The sequence below is a fragment of the Dysidea avara genome, chromosome 3, assembly GCF_963678975.1.
Source record: "Dysidea avara chromosome 3, odDysAvar1.4, whole genome shotgun sequence".
NCBI classification, from domain to species: domain Eukaryota; kingdom Metazoa; phylum Porifera; class Demospongiae; order Dictyoceratida; family Dysideidae; genus Dysidea; species Dysidea avara.
This window is the reverse complement of record NC_089274.1, coordinates 37,402,852-37,419,227: the sequence shown is the minus strand read 5'-3', so window position 1 is coordinate 37,419,227 and position 16,376 is coordinate 37,402,852. Positions and strand designations below refer to the sequence as shown.

The following is a 16,376-nucleotide window of genomic DNA, read 5'->3' as shown; positions in this document are numbered from 1 at the left end:
TTCCAGACGTTCCAGAGGTTCCACAGGTTCCAGGGTTCCACAGGTTCCAGAGGTTCCAAAGGTCCCAGTGGTTCCAGGTAAAGTAACCATTACTCTAAAGGAGTAACACATGCTCAGAAGGTGGTGTGACGTATTCTTCAGAGTAATGGTTATTCTCTTCAGAGTTTATTTACTCTCCAGAGTTATTAAATCCTTTCTACCCTGGGAAGTCTTTAGAGTGGTGGTTACTCTTCATTTGTAATAGTGTAGAGGTTCCAGAGTTCTTTATAGAAGTTCTTTATAAATAAAATATGTAGTTTTTTGTAAAGTGCTGAGATCACTCAAGAATTTAACCTCAACTTACAAAACTTTTACCCAGGATGCATACCCCATACACTCTAGATTCACATGTTTTATGTACTATAATATAGCAATAATAAATTAATAATATAAGTGTGATTACACTGATATGTCTTTCTATGCATAATTTAAGTTAGGGCCTACCATCACAAAAAAAACCCCTACCAATTATAAAATTTCTGCAGTTTCCCATACCATCCATGGAAGGTCACTATTTTGTAACAACAACAGTAAATACTGTTGCAGTTGGCACATTGTAAAGTTTTTGAACCGGTATTGAGATAATATTTTGTGTGTGTATACATGTGTTAGCTATGATGACATTGTTGATGTTGAGTCACTACATCCAAGAAGGAAATTCCAATGACTATGATGTTGAGTCACTACATCCAAGAAGGAAATTCCAAATGACTATTCTATATTGCTAGGAGAGTATATTACAGTGGAACTGAACACCTTGAAGCCAGGGGTAGTCCATAAGTATGAAAAGTCTGTATCTCTGAAACTGTGTATAAAATTAATAACCTAAAAATACCATTACTATCATTTACCCTAGTAAAATAGTCACCACTCTAATAGAGCAATAATCTGGATTAGTCTGGATAAGTGAAGTCTACATAACTGAGGTTTCACTGTAATAAATCCTTAATGATAACTTGAATAGCGTAATTAGGCCTGAAATATATAGGCCTGCAACACAGCATAATTATGATACTATTTGCATTCTTTGCAATTGCTAAAAAGTATGACTTAAAATTTCCTTAAGATTCAAACTTGTAACACCTAATTTTCACAAGTTTCATTCCCCAAGATCCCCTAGCTGGAGCATGCTATTCATGCTGAGTGTGTTTCACACACTAGTATACATGCATCATCTCATGGTCAAACATAAGCACTGCAAGGTCTAGATCTGCCTCACCTATTTAAAATTTATATGCCCCTGATGAGGCTCATATTATAATTATTATTCTTTAGCCCACTGGTTTCTATTATAATTTCTTCAGGTTTGATGAGCACTATCCCAATTACAAAAGAAATGTTACTTGGCACGTTGGTGTCCTTTTCCTACCAATCACAACCTTTATATTCTGTCTTGTTGCATGTGCTGCAACCTTGTCAGCATATGGCTGGAGTATAGGGCAGTAAAGTTACCATTTCAGACAAATTACTATAATATAGGAACAAGACTGGTTGTGAGAGTGTATGTGGTTCAGGTGTACTCTAGCAATTACCATCTTATAACCGGCCACTATGCTGACTTCCCAATGTAGGTGTTCTCTATAATAACTATATACCTTTATAGATGCTAAAACTCTCTTACATAAAATTGTTATTATTGTACATAAGATTAGATCTACTTTATTGAAATTATTTATACTAGCATTGATACAGGTACCTAGCTAACTTATCATATCTGCAAAAATTAAAAACCAACTAATGTAATGGAAATTTTAATGCAATGCTGTTCATACCTGTTGAAAATCATGTATGTGAACACATAAATCCATGTATAAAGCTAAGGGAACTGCATGTGCACATAGTATTTTACATACCATTGAGTACTACCTGTTACCAACCAACAATTTTAGTTAGTAACATAACAGAAAACACTAAGCATTTAGTTGTATTTTATAATAAATCATGGTATAAAGATTTAGTAATTACTTAAATTGGTATGGGTAAGCTACATTATTCTATGCCACAATTGCATACTCATTGCAAGTGTGCACTGTAATTATTACATAGTGTTTGAATATGGTACAGCTATTATTTACCCAGTGGAGAGAACTTTGACATTAAAGAAGCTTAACATTGTCCAATTATGTGTATGGCTTTAACCCTAGTTAGCCACACCCTTTCAGTATAATACACTTAAAGTTAAGCATGCACACACTGAAAAGTTTGGTAAGATATTGCATGCATGCACATGCTACATGGTGGACATTGGTGTTGCCAGTGACATTTAGGTGTAGTGAAAGCACAAATATAAAATGTGATGTTGAAAAAGGTGCATGTAAAATGAGAGGAAAAGATGACACACTCAGTGAAAGAACACAAAGCAGAAAAACAACCAGAAGTTCTGAAATGTAGGGCAAGCACCAAACACAACCACATTTTATTGTTTTTGTACCTGCAATATTTTTTTGTTTTGCACACCACGCACTGAAGTTAGCTAGGTGATAGAAAGTCATTGGTACCTGTGCATGCCCTGCATTTCCTATAGTTAGATTATTTCAGTATACTTGTAAGCTTTAACACTTTTATTAAAGCATATCTATAGCAACAGTATTGAAACGATGTCAGGCTGTAGCACTAAATCCAGGTGCTACCATACAACTTTCTATAGCACTATCCATTTGTTCTATTGTAAATTAGTGTATCTTTTGAGTGGAAATGTAAACATGCACTTAGTGAAAATATTAAGATAGCTATATACAGTGTGAGATTAAAGGTTACATATGTAGTGACATGATAATGTTGTACCAAAAAGGTTTAGAATAAGAGAAACAAGGAATGCAAAAAATGCCAAAAATATGTTATAACCAAAGATTCCCATAGTAAAGTAATGCAATCCAGGCAGGGCTCAAACTCATCACCTTACCATAATTGTAAAAACTGAGCTATACAACTCTTGTGTTTAGATGGTGAGTAAACATAATTATAAAGTCATGCATAAGATGACTGTTTTAATAGGTTTTCACCATGTGGTTTACACAAAACTTCTAGCAGCACTCTTGCATTCAACGTGCTGTAAATGACAAACAACAGCAGTTAGAAGCAGTTTAACAAGCTTGGTGAAGTTAAATGACGAGCACTTCATGAAGTACATTCAATACATGCAGTGGTTAAGCACTAGAAACATTATTTCTAACAAATGGCTCCGTCAGGACCTAGACAAGAAGCCAAACTAGCAGTCTGTTTATACAAAATGTTAACAACTAGTTTGACAGTCCTGATTTTTGGTTCAGGAAAATATCGCCATTAGTCAGCAAAACTATGCATGCACTTACAAGTGTGCCAGTTGCTAAGTGTGTTGTACTTTTGTTATCTTGTACTGTTACATGTGTTTTCTTGTACCTTGTACCTGTCCAGTCAGCAAGCTATGATTCTCCCAACAATTTAAGCCTGTTACCAGCTGACACACAACACAACACCAAGCGTTTTGTTTGACAGTTGCTCAGTATCCCATAACCTTAAGGACTGAATATCTGCAAGTACATCTGCAGGTGTAGGCACTTCCTTACTTTATATTTGTACATACATATGATTCCTAATGTTTTTTTTGTTGTTGTTTTAATTGTTTGCTTAGTAACATTGTTATAACTGATGAATCTAAGCATACAGCATCAAAAGAAAGTGGACTGTTAGACAAAATATTTTGTCTAACAAGTATGTCCCAAATATCAATTAATAAACAGCGAATTGGGCATTTTGTTTTGTATACCGTCTAGCAGTGAAAAAAATCGATCCCATGATCTTATATATATATAAATACATTATTGAGTTACGTTGGTCTATGCATCAGCCACACAGTTATTGAGTTGTTCAGCAAAAATTCCAATAAATAATTTTTAAAAATATCTTTAAAGCTACTTGTTTTACAAGTTTTTGTCGCTTGGATTCCTTAATTCACTGTATGCTTATGCTATCCATAAGTGAACATCTTTGGTAAGCATTATACTCTGCTTATTGATTCAGTGATATATGATATGCCAGTAATTTAAAGTTCCTTAGTTATTCAAAAATCTAAGTTACTACAGCTGAGCAATCTACATGAGTGCATACAGAAGGCTTGAGTCAAGCCTATGTACGCACTCATCTAGATTGCTCACAAGCAACCAAACTGTATTGTGGTTACCTACTTAATAAACACAGTCTGCTTGGATTGACAATTTAATATATTTTGAGATGATACAAAGTGTACTGTAATTTGCTTTATTTTCGTGCAAAAATTTTTATGATGAAAATTTTCGTTATTTTCATATGATTTACGTGAATGACTGCTCTATTAAAGTAATTCAATCTGGAACCTGTGGAACCCTGGAACTTCTGGAACCTGTGGAACCTTTGGAACCTGTGGAACCCTGGAACCTGTGGAACCTCTGGAACCCTGGAGCCTGTGGAACCCTGGAACCTGTGGAACCTCTGGAGCCTGTGGAACCCTGGAACCTCTGGAACCCTAGAACCTGTGGAACCCTGGAACCTCTGGAACCCTGGAACCTGTGGATCTCTGGAACCTGTGGAACCCTGGAACCTGTGGAACCTCTGGAACCCTGGAGCCTGTGGAACCCTGGAACCTCTGGAACCTGTGGAACCCTAGAACCTGTGGAACCCTGGAACCTGTGGAACCCTAGAACCTGTGGAACCCTGGAACTTCTGGAATCCTAGAACCTGTGGAGCTCTACTACATAATACACTTTATAGTAAAATTCTGTAGGCAATTTAGCAACTTTGAACTTTCTTACATGATTTTTTATACACAAGATAGAACTACTCTAATAGAGCAGTCATTCATGTAAATCATATGAAAATGTTTTACATGAAAAATTTTATCACGAAAATATTTTGCACGAAATAAAGTGAATTATGGTAAACATATATATAAGTATGTGCACAAGCGCAAGAAAGCCATGCATTACACATCTAGGGCGTTAAAGTTTGGCCACCGGTATGACTTTGCAGTGGAAGACATCACCAGCTGCAGGTCATGGCTAGTTTCCTTCTTCCTAGAATAATGAATGTCATCCAATTGCAAGGTATAATATTTTTAGCTAGCTTTTTATAATTTAAGTCATGTGGAAAGGCAATAGTGATGACTTTGATGCTGCAATTATATCTACAAGTACAAAAAAAAGTTTTCAACTATAGAATAGGGACTATAGCACATCGATAAAAAGTACTGAAACAAGCTGGAGTAGTGCACGATATTAAATCACAGTAAAACAATAAGAAGTGTGTTATATCCCTACTGTGATATAACACTTCTTATTGTTTTATTGTGATTTATATTGTGCACTACTCCAATGATATCATGGTGCAACTATGTGTGAGGTACGCAAGTTGTAAAATTATGATAATAGCCCCCCTAGCTACATTATTATTGTTAAAGTATTAATTATAACTATGTGATGCTGCTAGCTAGGTTTTAAGTTCTGTGAGCATCTTCAAATGCCACTCAAATTGATTTTAAATAAAGCAAAGGGTATAGATTCTCTGATAGCAATAAAATAGTTTGAGTTTGGCTGCCTTTCCTTTGTTCATAGCATTGCTGTATCTATACAGGAAAGGCGGCCAGCTGAGCAAACGCGTTCGAGGCTGCATTATTTAGGGGATTAATGTACAGGTACCTATAGAGAAATTGTTTTGATCGATCATATTTCAGCTAGGGAAGGAGATATCAACCTCTAAGCAACAAATGTGAGCATCTTCGTAAATGCCAATTTTCAATAAAGCAAATGTATAGCTGAGATTCTCTGATAGCAATAAATAGTTTGAGTTTGTGACGTCATTGTGGATAAAGTCCATAATCAGGAAAGACCATCGTTCTATTGATGAAAATTGAGTGTTACAACAGCAATAATGTGAGGTGAGTCCTGGGGGACACACTGCCACTCATGGGACTATGTCCCAAGAGTGGGTCTGGCAAGGAAAATTACAAAAATATAATATTATATACGTATAATTAATCAAGTGTCAACATTCAAGGGTTCATTCAGAGCAATCCTTATCCAAAAGGCTTCTGGAAGCGGAGATAGATATTGAAGCTGCCAAGTCAAAAATTCTCCTGAAGCTTGACTTGGATATCGTGGTGCAACAAAATTAATACAGTTTTGAAGGGATGACAAAGAAGGTGATAGGTAGTGACCTAATGCACTTAGCTAGCTCAATTGTGCTGTAAAAAACAGCAAACTCCCAGTCGATCAAACTCAGGCTGTTTTTCTTGGTATTCCTTTTCCCCTTGTTTATGTTCCATTGCAGACTCAAGGTTTTGAACTGAGTCCAATGGACAAGTTAGCTCCAGCCGGCATAGCCACTGAGTTGTTACTCTAGTTGAAAATAACTAGATCAGGCCGATATGGTGCAATAAGTAAGGAAGGAGGAATTATTGATTGGGGACAGTCACTTGCCCGCATTCCAGGTAAATCAGCATAATATTATATTGATATCACAGATGATCCTGTGAAACACTTGGACAGTTCTGTGGCCAAACAATGCAAGATCCGATTATTGTGATGGTATTTAAAGCAACCCTGTGACAAAGCCGTGACTGGGACAGCCACCCAATACATGAGCTGTTGTAGGCTGACCACTACCACACAAAGTACACTTTGCACTACATTGAATGTGCCAACGTTGTAAATTAACTGCTGTTGGAAGAGTGTCAGAGGCAGCACGTAAAATAAAGGAAAATTGACCTGGGTTGCATCCAAGTAACAATCTATCTATTCCACTGATTCTAGGTCCTACAACTTGATTCTAATGATACTGAGTCTTTTAGTTTACGTTGGACAGATAGTGTAGAGAGAGAATAAACGTCTTAATGATTAAGACAAAATATACATTACAAGCATACAGGGGCCTAGACACAGGGGTACCATTTGCTGATGGATCAGTACAGGAGCCCTGGCAAGACTTACATTAACTAAAGGTAAATTAAATTACAATACACACACACACACAAAAAAAACAACTATATCTACATATATGTAATACTTAAAGTTTACCTAAGGTGGTCTAAAAGATCCCAACCTGGGGAGGCTCTAGAATTAAAAATTCTGTAAGAACAGGACACAGCAATGCGAGCTGCCTGCTCAAACAAGGATCGCGTCGCTGTTGAGAGCCTCCCGGAGCGGGAAGATCATTGAAAACAATCCTTCGTCAATCAAAGGCCAGTCAAATTGTGCTCGGGTCGCGGGTTGCGAGGAGGAATCTCTTTGAGCTACCATCTGGGCCTGTTCAAACAATCTATTATTTATCGTAACCGTGGCAACATGAGGCAGCAAACGTGATCTCGTGGCAACCTGCACCTGTTTTCCTCAGACTGTGTTTCCCTTGGCGCTTGCTGTGTTAGTTTGGACACCGAAGTGAACGAAGGAGACTTACATGGTTGAGTAAAAGGTAAACATGTGATGTTCTATTCTATGTTTTTGTGCGTGCGTGTTTGTGTGTGCAAAGTCAGCGAGCTTATTCCACACTTCCTGCATGTAAAAAAAAGGCGCGAATGGCTGCTACCATGTTACGTATATATCTATGCTGCTACACAATAGCGGTGTATCCAAGTTACAACGCCGAGGTGAACGCTGTTTTTTCCCGTGGTTATGCACCTATCAATGTAATCCCCGACTACCACTAATACGGGCTGAGGTGGAGATTTGCATCACTGAAAATTACAATTCCCCACCTACTGGGGAAGTACTAGCGATGTAAACCCCGACCAAGTCTCGACCTACAACCCCCGGGAATACTGGGGCTAGGAGGGGATTTGTTCGGTCGTTGGCGTTAGTCTAGTGATGAGTTAGTTCGAGTGGATTCTAGTATTAAAGTAATAGCTAGCACTCGAGACACTCCTTCCTATACTGAAAGCACACACCTTTGCTGTCTGAGTGAATTTCTTTAGTGAAGACGAATCCCCACTATGTCGGGGAAATTTAGCGATCAATTCCCCCACCATTCCCAACCTTCCCCCACCCTCAGCCTGTATTAGTGGTAGTTGGGCATTACATTGATAGGTGCATTACACAGTACAGTTTGCATTCAGTCTAACCAATTTAGTCCTGTTTTACTTGCACATGCTGAATGAATTGTTTCAAACAGCCATCAACCAATTAATGTATTGCAAGTTGGGAACAAAGAGCAGGAAATGGACTGCCCATTTATGGTTTTGTCTTAGCTGTTAACTAATATTTCTCATGGTGAAACTTATCCGGCTGGAGCCTGACTAATAATTTGCATGGGAATCCCATTTGTTTTGGCCTGGTGGTGATCAGTTTACAAATTAGTTCACATGAAATAACATGACCTTATTTATCAATTTCTCATCCCTGCCCTCTTTACCATTTTCTTGCAAAATTTGATGCCCATGTATGGTTGACTGTGCAGCCTTTCTAGTTAGTGGCTAGTTAGAAAAGTTGCATTCTGAGTCATGTGAGATATCTAATTCAGCTGTCTGGTTAATATAAAAGTGAATTGAACATCTGAATTAAATTATGGTGGATGAGGAACTAATACTTTGATCAGCTTATGTGTCCTTATAGCCCTACAATCACTCCTGTAACAATGCTTCACCACTGATTCTTTGGGTAGGTTCCTTAGAGAGGATTTGACAACTGATATTTCTTTAAAATTAAACACTGCTTGATTTTATTACCCTATCATGTATACGAACAAGGGGCAGTAGTGTAAGTGCTATACATTATTGTTCCACTACCTAGCTATATACAAGTGCCTAAACTACTGTGGTAGAGACTAACACTGGAATTACAGTGGAACCTCTGTTATCTGAAACCCCTTGGGACCAGGGGTGGTCCATAAGTCCGAAAAGTTTGTACTGTGCATAAATAACCTTATAATAGCATAAAGAAATTTTTTAGAAACAGTATTTCAACTACCATAATAAAACAGTCACTACTCTAATAGAGCAGTCATTTCCATAGGTCGGTTAACCGAGAATCTGGATAAGTGAGGTCCGGTTAACTGAGATTCCACTGTATAGTATATATGTAAATCAAGTGTAGTAGAAATTTTTCTCCAACTCCAAGCTGCCTTATACTTATAAGGACATACCTGTGGTAACAGGTTAGTATGCAGGTCTTCAGCCTTGATGCTTACATCCTGCAGCTGTGAAGGGTCATGCATTGGTGTTATTGATGAGTACATAGCATGTTTAAATAAATCTATAGGTCAACTTGCTCATTAGTGGCAAAGTGCAATTTGCATTATTTATCACATGATTGAATTTTAGTGTAGTCAGTGTCATTATAGCTTGTTCAAAATATCTGCTGCATAGTTATCAAGTTGACAATGTACCCTTGTAGACTTCTACACTTATATTATGTTAATATCTATAGTTAAGTTTGGATAGATACTGTACTGTTGTTCTTTGACGATTACAACAGAGGTACAATGAAAAAATCGCAAAGTCTAAAACAAGATTTGTATAGCTTATAATCTGCTGTACACTGTAGCATTAATGTATCCCTATTATCTATTATGCTGTTTCATTATCACTTCCATTACATGGACATGTACACATTACAGGTGCTACAGATATGGAGCTCATCTATATCGTGATAGTGTTGATATATAGTGTGACATTTTCAGGTGAGAATATTGGTATATAATGTGTTTTGTGGACTGGACTTGCAGGCTTGAAACAGGTTTTTATCTCCAACTATCTCTTGTGATGCTGGTGACCCTATTACTGAGCTATAACTGCTCTTCTTATAAATCATGAAGACATGTATGCACTAATTTCTTATATGATTGTGAAACACACGTACCATCAGTGTGCTTTAGTAGCATAGCTCAGAGTTTGACTTCTCTATTACTAAGGTACTTGATACAGGATCTTCAGGCTTCAGTGGTGGGACAATACCTATTCTAAAACCTGGTGGCTTTTTTTTTTTTTTAACCACTCAGGAAAAAAAAACAAAAACTGCTCACTCTGCTGTGTATGCATAAAATTCAATTGTCACACAACTGCCACCAATTATAGATGCCACATCTATCTGAGACCACAGCTAAGGAAAATTCAATGGGTGGGGGGAAGGGATCCAACCTGTTCACACACGTGGCCTAGAGTGAATTAATACACACCACACAGCATTATTTATACCATGCATCACGTGACACTACTACCATATTCACGTGAGAGCTTATTTTCTTGCTAATTCACTGCGTTGAAACGCTAGAAAATACACCTCCCACACCATACTACTACGCTTACACTTGATGCATGCTTTACATTACTACCCATACCAATTAACACATAGGGTTTGTGCCACCACTGCTGGTTGGCTATTTTTGTGACAACTTAGAGCTACAAAGAAAGCTGTAGATAATAAGATACAGTCCCAACTTCCTGGAGACCTGCAGCCTGCTTTCTATACTGTCCTTGACGTAACCATCTTTGGCATTTTCTGATTTCCACCTTCCATGCCTCTTAAACAGCCTATCTGGGACTCCTGAATTGGCAGCAGTAGTAGCTCCTCCCGATCTCAAACTGTGGAGTCCAAATTCTACTGCTGAGAATCCTAAGCTGGTTAGCTTCTTGTTGTACAGGTCACTCATGCAGGTATAACTTATCTTACTAGACTGTCTGAGTACCTCACCATTCTTCGTGTTTTGAATTGTACGGAATAGGAAGCACTGGTCGTTACATCTTATACCTGTCTTTTCAGTATAGCGCTCCAGCATAGCTACAGGGCATGTGCTAGATCTGGTCCTGGCTATCAGCACTTAATCCCATTGACGAAGCTGGTCGTTCTTGCTTGAGGCAATGTAGACTTTTAACATTTTACCTTCAATTGTGCAGTCACATGCCCTTAAATCCACTATCTCCTAAAAGCGGAAGAAACCCGCAAACCCAAGTAAGCAAGCAGTCGCCAGCCTTAGATCTGAGAGGATGCCAGAGCCATTTGCATCTGCAACTATTGCCTCCAACATATCCACTGTCATTGGCTCCTTCTTCACAACAGGCTTTGCCAGTTTGTGTTGAAGCCCTCCTAGTGTAGCTCTTACTAAAGGGTGGGATGAGGGGGTAATCAAACTCGCGCATGAGTGCACCCACGACAGTGCATTGCAAGCCTCCTCCACAGCAGACTTAGATTTGGTCTCCTCTCCCAGGTGTTGGAGATATAAAACGAACTCATGCGGTCTAGCTGGGATCAGTGAGAGTTTGTAAGAAGCCGCCCATCTCTTCCACCTCCTGAAAGCACCAAGGTACTTCTTGACCGTGCTGTCTGCCCTGCTATGGAGGATGGTATTAGGCAGCTTACTGGCCAGGTCCTTCAAATTGGGATGTGTCAGCTCATCTAGTAGCTTCCAACTTCCTTGCTTAAAGACATCTGTAACAGTATAGCAGTAAACAATGAGGAAATTAAAAAGAAAATAATTAATATCTCTTATGTAGCTATGATGCTTGCATCACTAACTGCACACACTTAGGTTAGGGCATACAACATAACACATATTAGCCTCCAGCCGTGGCCGACAGTCATACCCTTACAGGTCATACCCACCAGCCTCTTTGCTGTGGCCAAGGATAATGGAGTGTCCTTATTGGTCATACCTAACAGGCTAATTCTTTTTTCGAATGGGAAACTCATACTTAGTACCAATTATGGGTTATGGTTCCCTCTTGCTGTGACCATCAGGCGGTGGGAGGTAAGGGGGGTCTACACCTTTGGGTCATACTCCAGCTTTTTGCTGTCACATTAACTGACTGGTGTACTTATGGGTCATACATACCAGCTTCTTGCTGTGACCCCAGTTAATTGGGAACCTGCATCCATCTTACACACAGGACATAACTAGTAGCCCCTTGCTGTGACCAGGGTAAGTAGGACTAGGTGGTCATACATACCAGCTTCAGCTGTGACCAAAAATCATTCCACATTAGGACTTAGCAACCATATAATTTACTTTATCAAGTTAGACAATATCTGACATAGCAAACCTCATCAGGGCATGTTGGTCATACATACCAGCCTCACGCTGTGACCATTTACTTTTACTATTTACCCATTCTGTGTTTTCTAGTCACTTTTGTGGAACTCTAACCTAAGGGCTAATACTGGTGTATTTGGAAGACCTTTAAATAGGCTAGTACCTACACAGCCTGGTAAAATTAAGTCTGGACTATTAGGCAGCATCAAGTGCTCCACCACAAACTCTGCTGGGTCCACCCCATTTGGAAAGATTAAAGGCCAGAAAGGGGATGACATCCACTGAGGAACTAACAAAGTACCCTTCGCACCGCAGTTTTGGGCATGTCTGATAACTCAGGGGATTAGGTAGATAGGTGGAAACCACTAATTGTTGTCCTTAGCCCAGTCACAAGTGAACGTGTCCACTGAATCTGTGCCAGGGACCCAGAACCTTGAGTTGAATCTTTCTAACTGGGCATTTACATGATTAGCAAACCTATCCACCATGTGGGGACCATAAAGGGTGTCTAACCACTGAAAAACCTTTAGTTTAACATGTAGTCATCATAGTCTATTATACGGCTGTAGTAATCGGCCAGCTCGTTCTCCCTCCTTGGAATCTTCTCCCTCCTTGGAATCCACTCTGGCTCAATCCTGATGTTGTTTCTTAAACAGGTTACAAATATACACAGGGCTTCTGATTGGAGAGCAGCCTGCCTACTTCCATATTGGACTATTCTTACTACATTCTGGTTATCGGAAAACCAGCGAATCCGTTCATTCATTAGCTTTTTCTGAAAGGCATCTAACACAAGCCTCACTGCTTGCAATTCCCACCATGTTGAGCTCTTATCTGCATCCCCTGAGGACCACTGGCCATTAGCAACTAAATTTCCATGCTCCACTACATACCCACCATAGCCTGTTGAACTTGCATCTGAGTTTACAACCCTGACTGCTGATGGTTTTGGCCAAATTTGTTGCCCATTAAAGTTTGAAATTTCAGTGAACCAGAATTCTATCTCTTGTAAGGCTTCATCTGTTAAATTTACTCGGTGACACCAAGCGACTGCTGTTTAGGGCGGCATACAAGCTTCTGGTCATCAGTCTGGCAACCGAACCTAAGGCAAGGGACATTGAAGTGATGTAGCCAATTATACTGGCCAATTGCTTTGCTGGGAGGAGTCTCTTTTATTTGGCTTCAGACAGCTTAGCTTTAAGAGTAGAAATCTTTTCAGCTGGTACCGAAAACTCACCAAGGGCCAAATCGATGTAAAACCCAAGCCATTCTGTTTTACAGGATGGCTCCCAAACACACTTCTCTACATTAACAATAATCCCAGCTGATTCTAGGTCCTGTTTAACTTTTGCACTTATGACTGTTGCCTCAGCTCTTCCTTTTGCTGCTACAATTCCATCATCCAAGTAAATAATAGCTTTTAGGCCTCTGCCACGCCAGTACCTCACTAATGGTCTCATTAATTTTGTGAATAGATAACAGGCCGTGGCCAACCCAAAAGGGAAGGACTTTGAAGACATAATGATTCTCTACGCCATGCAAATCCCAATGGAACCCCAGATATTTGCAGTGTTCGGGCCAAATATCCACATGGTGGTACCCAGACTTGAGATCAAATTTAAATAGGTACTCACCTTGTTCAAACATCAGTGCTGCTATGCGCAGGTCTTCATACTTAAAACTTTGGACATGCAAAAACTGATTCAGGTGCCTCAAGTTAAGCACCATGCAGGCGTAGTTTAACTTCTGGATTACCCACAACTGACAATGGGCTACACACCTCAGGCTTACTCTGAACTTTCATCACACAGCGGTTCAAAATCAAACTCTTTACTGCCTCATTTACAAACTCACCGTGCAACTGTGAAGATTGGTGGTTAGGTTGGGAATAAGGAGAGGGAACAAACTTTAACGGCAAACGGTAACCATTCTCTATACAGTCCAGGACGGGAGGGGGGCATGCAGGACCTCTTGCCAAAACTGTATTTTTTGTTTGAGCCTTCCTTGGACATCTGAGATTTGGTTCAAAATTTGAAGGCACTTCAGCCTCCCATATTCTTGCCATGTCAACTAACAGGCCATCAGGGAGATAGGTGTCAACTACTTCAGAGGTATCCCAAACATCAACCATGCTTTGAGAATCGTTTACACATTGTAACGGCACACATGATTCAGCAGTACCACTATCAACACCTTGTACACACATGCTTAATTCACTATACTCAGATATGACACTTGTGACTTCAGCACTGCTTACCACAGGCTGACCAAAAGGATACTGTTTTCCCTTAAGGGGGCAGCTTGCTGCTAGGTGCCCAAAAGCCCCACATGTAAAACAAGGCCCCAGGACTTTTGGCCTGATCTGCCTCTGAGGTGTGAGGGACATCAATGGCTGAGGTGGTGTAGGTGCTGTGCCTGTTCTTGAACTGGGCCCAGCAGTATCCCACTGGGGATCCCGGAATGAATATGGGTAAGGCCACCGTCTCCAGCCTCCTCTTCCACCACCTCGCCGTCGTTTGCTGGCCTCTTCAAACTCTCTGAATTCATGCTCAGCCTCCTTTTCTGAGCGGTGAAGCTGCTTCTCATCATCCTCATTGTCCGCTAGGGGATCGCTCTGATAATGGCAGACGGTACCCCAGCCGAATCTGGAGCGGTCCGCCACTTTAATGTGCTTCTGCCGCGTTTTCAGAGCAGACGCACCTTCCTCTAACAAATCTGTTGCCCTTGACAGTGTGGCCCTCTCTCCGGAATCAGAGGGTGCCATCTTCTCCAGCTCCTTCTTCGTGGACTCGATGGATTCTTCAACCTCCTGGTTGAACTTGAACTGCATCTCATTTCCCTTCACCGGAACTGGTAAGACGGTCCTGAGATTTTCTGCGATAGCTCCTGTGCTGTCCTTTTTTGTGCAAGTTGCGCGGACGTCACCTCTTGCTTTACTTTGGCGATAGCTGAAGTTAGCTTCGCGTCCATCTCCTGCTGGTTTTGACTGAGCTTCTCCATAAGAAGGTCGATCTTTTATTCCACCATCTTGGATTGTGATAAATAACGCAGCCAACCTGTTCACACACGTGGCCTAGAGTGAATTAATACACACCACACAGCATTATTTATACCATGCATCACATGACACTACTACCATATTCATGTGGGAGCTTATTTTCTTGCTAATTCACTGCTAGAAAATACATGTGATTTAGCTTACTAAACTCATTTGCTAATCCCATCAACTGCAGTTTGCTGGTTTTGTGGCTATCAATTATGCAAAGATAATAGTTTATGACTTCAATGAATCTTATTTCGTGGCTTACTTCAGTTTCCACTGTACTAATAATGCTAGTAGCTGGCTTCTTTTAATATTAATAAATTCATGGCTTATATCAGCTTTTGCTCAACTCTGTTCAATGCGCTATGTACGCCGCCATCTTGATAAGTAATTAAATGACGTCATCTAAAGTATTAGATGGTATCGGGAATTTATAGCTTTACCAATACAAGTCCGATACCGCCAAAATAGGGCCGATACCGATACTAGTATCGGTATCGGTGCATCACTAATTATTAGCAGTTTTTAATACAACCATTCAAATTCTCAATTCTGGTATTCATTTGTGCACTAAAATCTAAATAGTTTTTTGCATATACAAAAACAGCCAACTTGTAAAAAAGTTGCATCCTTAACAGGTATGGAATCAATGATGGCAGCCAATAAGAAATGGCAACAATAATGTTAATGTCAATCTAGTGTAGCAATTATATGGTGAATGTGACATGTGACCATGAAAGCATCAACTATATATTTTGTATTGTTTCACATATGTACATGTATGAACTTGCAGTTGCTTGCCCACCACTTACTGATCCTAATAATGGAGTGATGACTTGTTCACTGGGAGATGATGGAGTTCCTTCCTATGAAGACATTTGTAGTTTCACATGTAACACAGGTTATGAGCTAACTGGTAGTGACACTAGGACCTGTCAGAGTGATGGGAGCTGGAGTGGTAGTGATGCCATGTGTAGAAGAGGTGGGTAATGTGTAATCGTTCTATTAATTACGTAATTGTTAATCTCCAATGAATACATGTTTATATGAATATGTATTAATTATTGTATGTAAGTAACACTTTCACACCTCAGATCAAAGGAGCCGCCCGGGCTACATTTTGTATGTAGCCCAGCTAACCGGGCTACATATGAAATGTAACCGGGCTACAACTGGGCAGTGATTATATAGACATTGAGGCTGAAATCGATTGTGGGAATCGATTAATACTCACGTGATTAGGATGCACAACTTGGATTTTGCCATGAAAACCACTCAGATGGAGAACGTTTTGTTATCCTTGCCATCCTATGAGTTGAAAATCGGT

The 16,376-nt window shown here is 39.8% G+C and overlaps 1 long non-coding RNA gene across 1 annotated transcript; it reads left to right on the top strand.

Annotated features, from left to right (window-relative positions):
* The first annotated feature begins 7,370 nt into the window (after positions 1-7,370).
* LOC136251567 (uncharacterized) lies at positions 7,371-15,923 on the top strand. The gene is made up of 3 exons (XR_010699127.1): positions 7,371-7,458; positions 9,598-9,660; positions 15,843-15,923. It is a non-coding gene; the product is annotated as an uncharacterized lncRNA (long non-coding RNA).
* Positions 15,924-16,376: the final 453 nt, after the last annotated feature.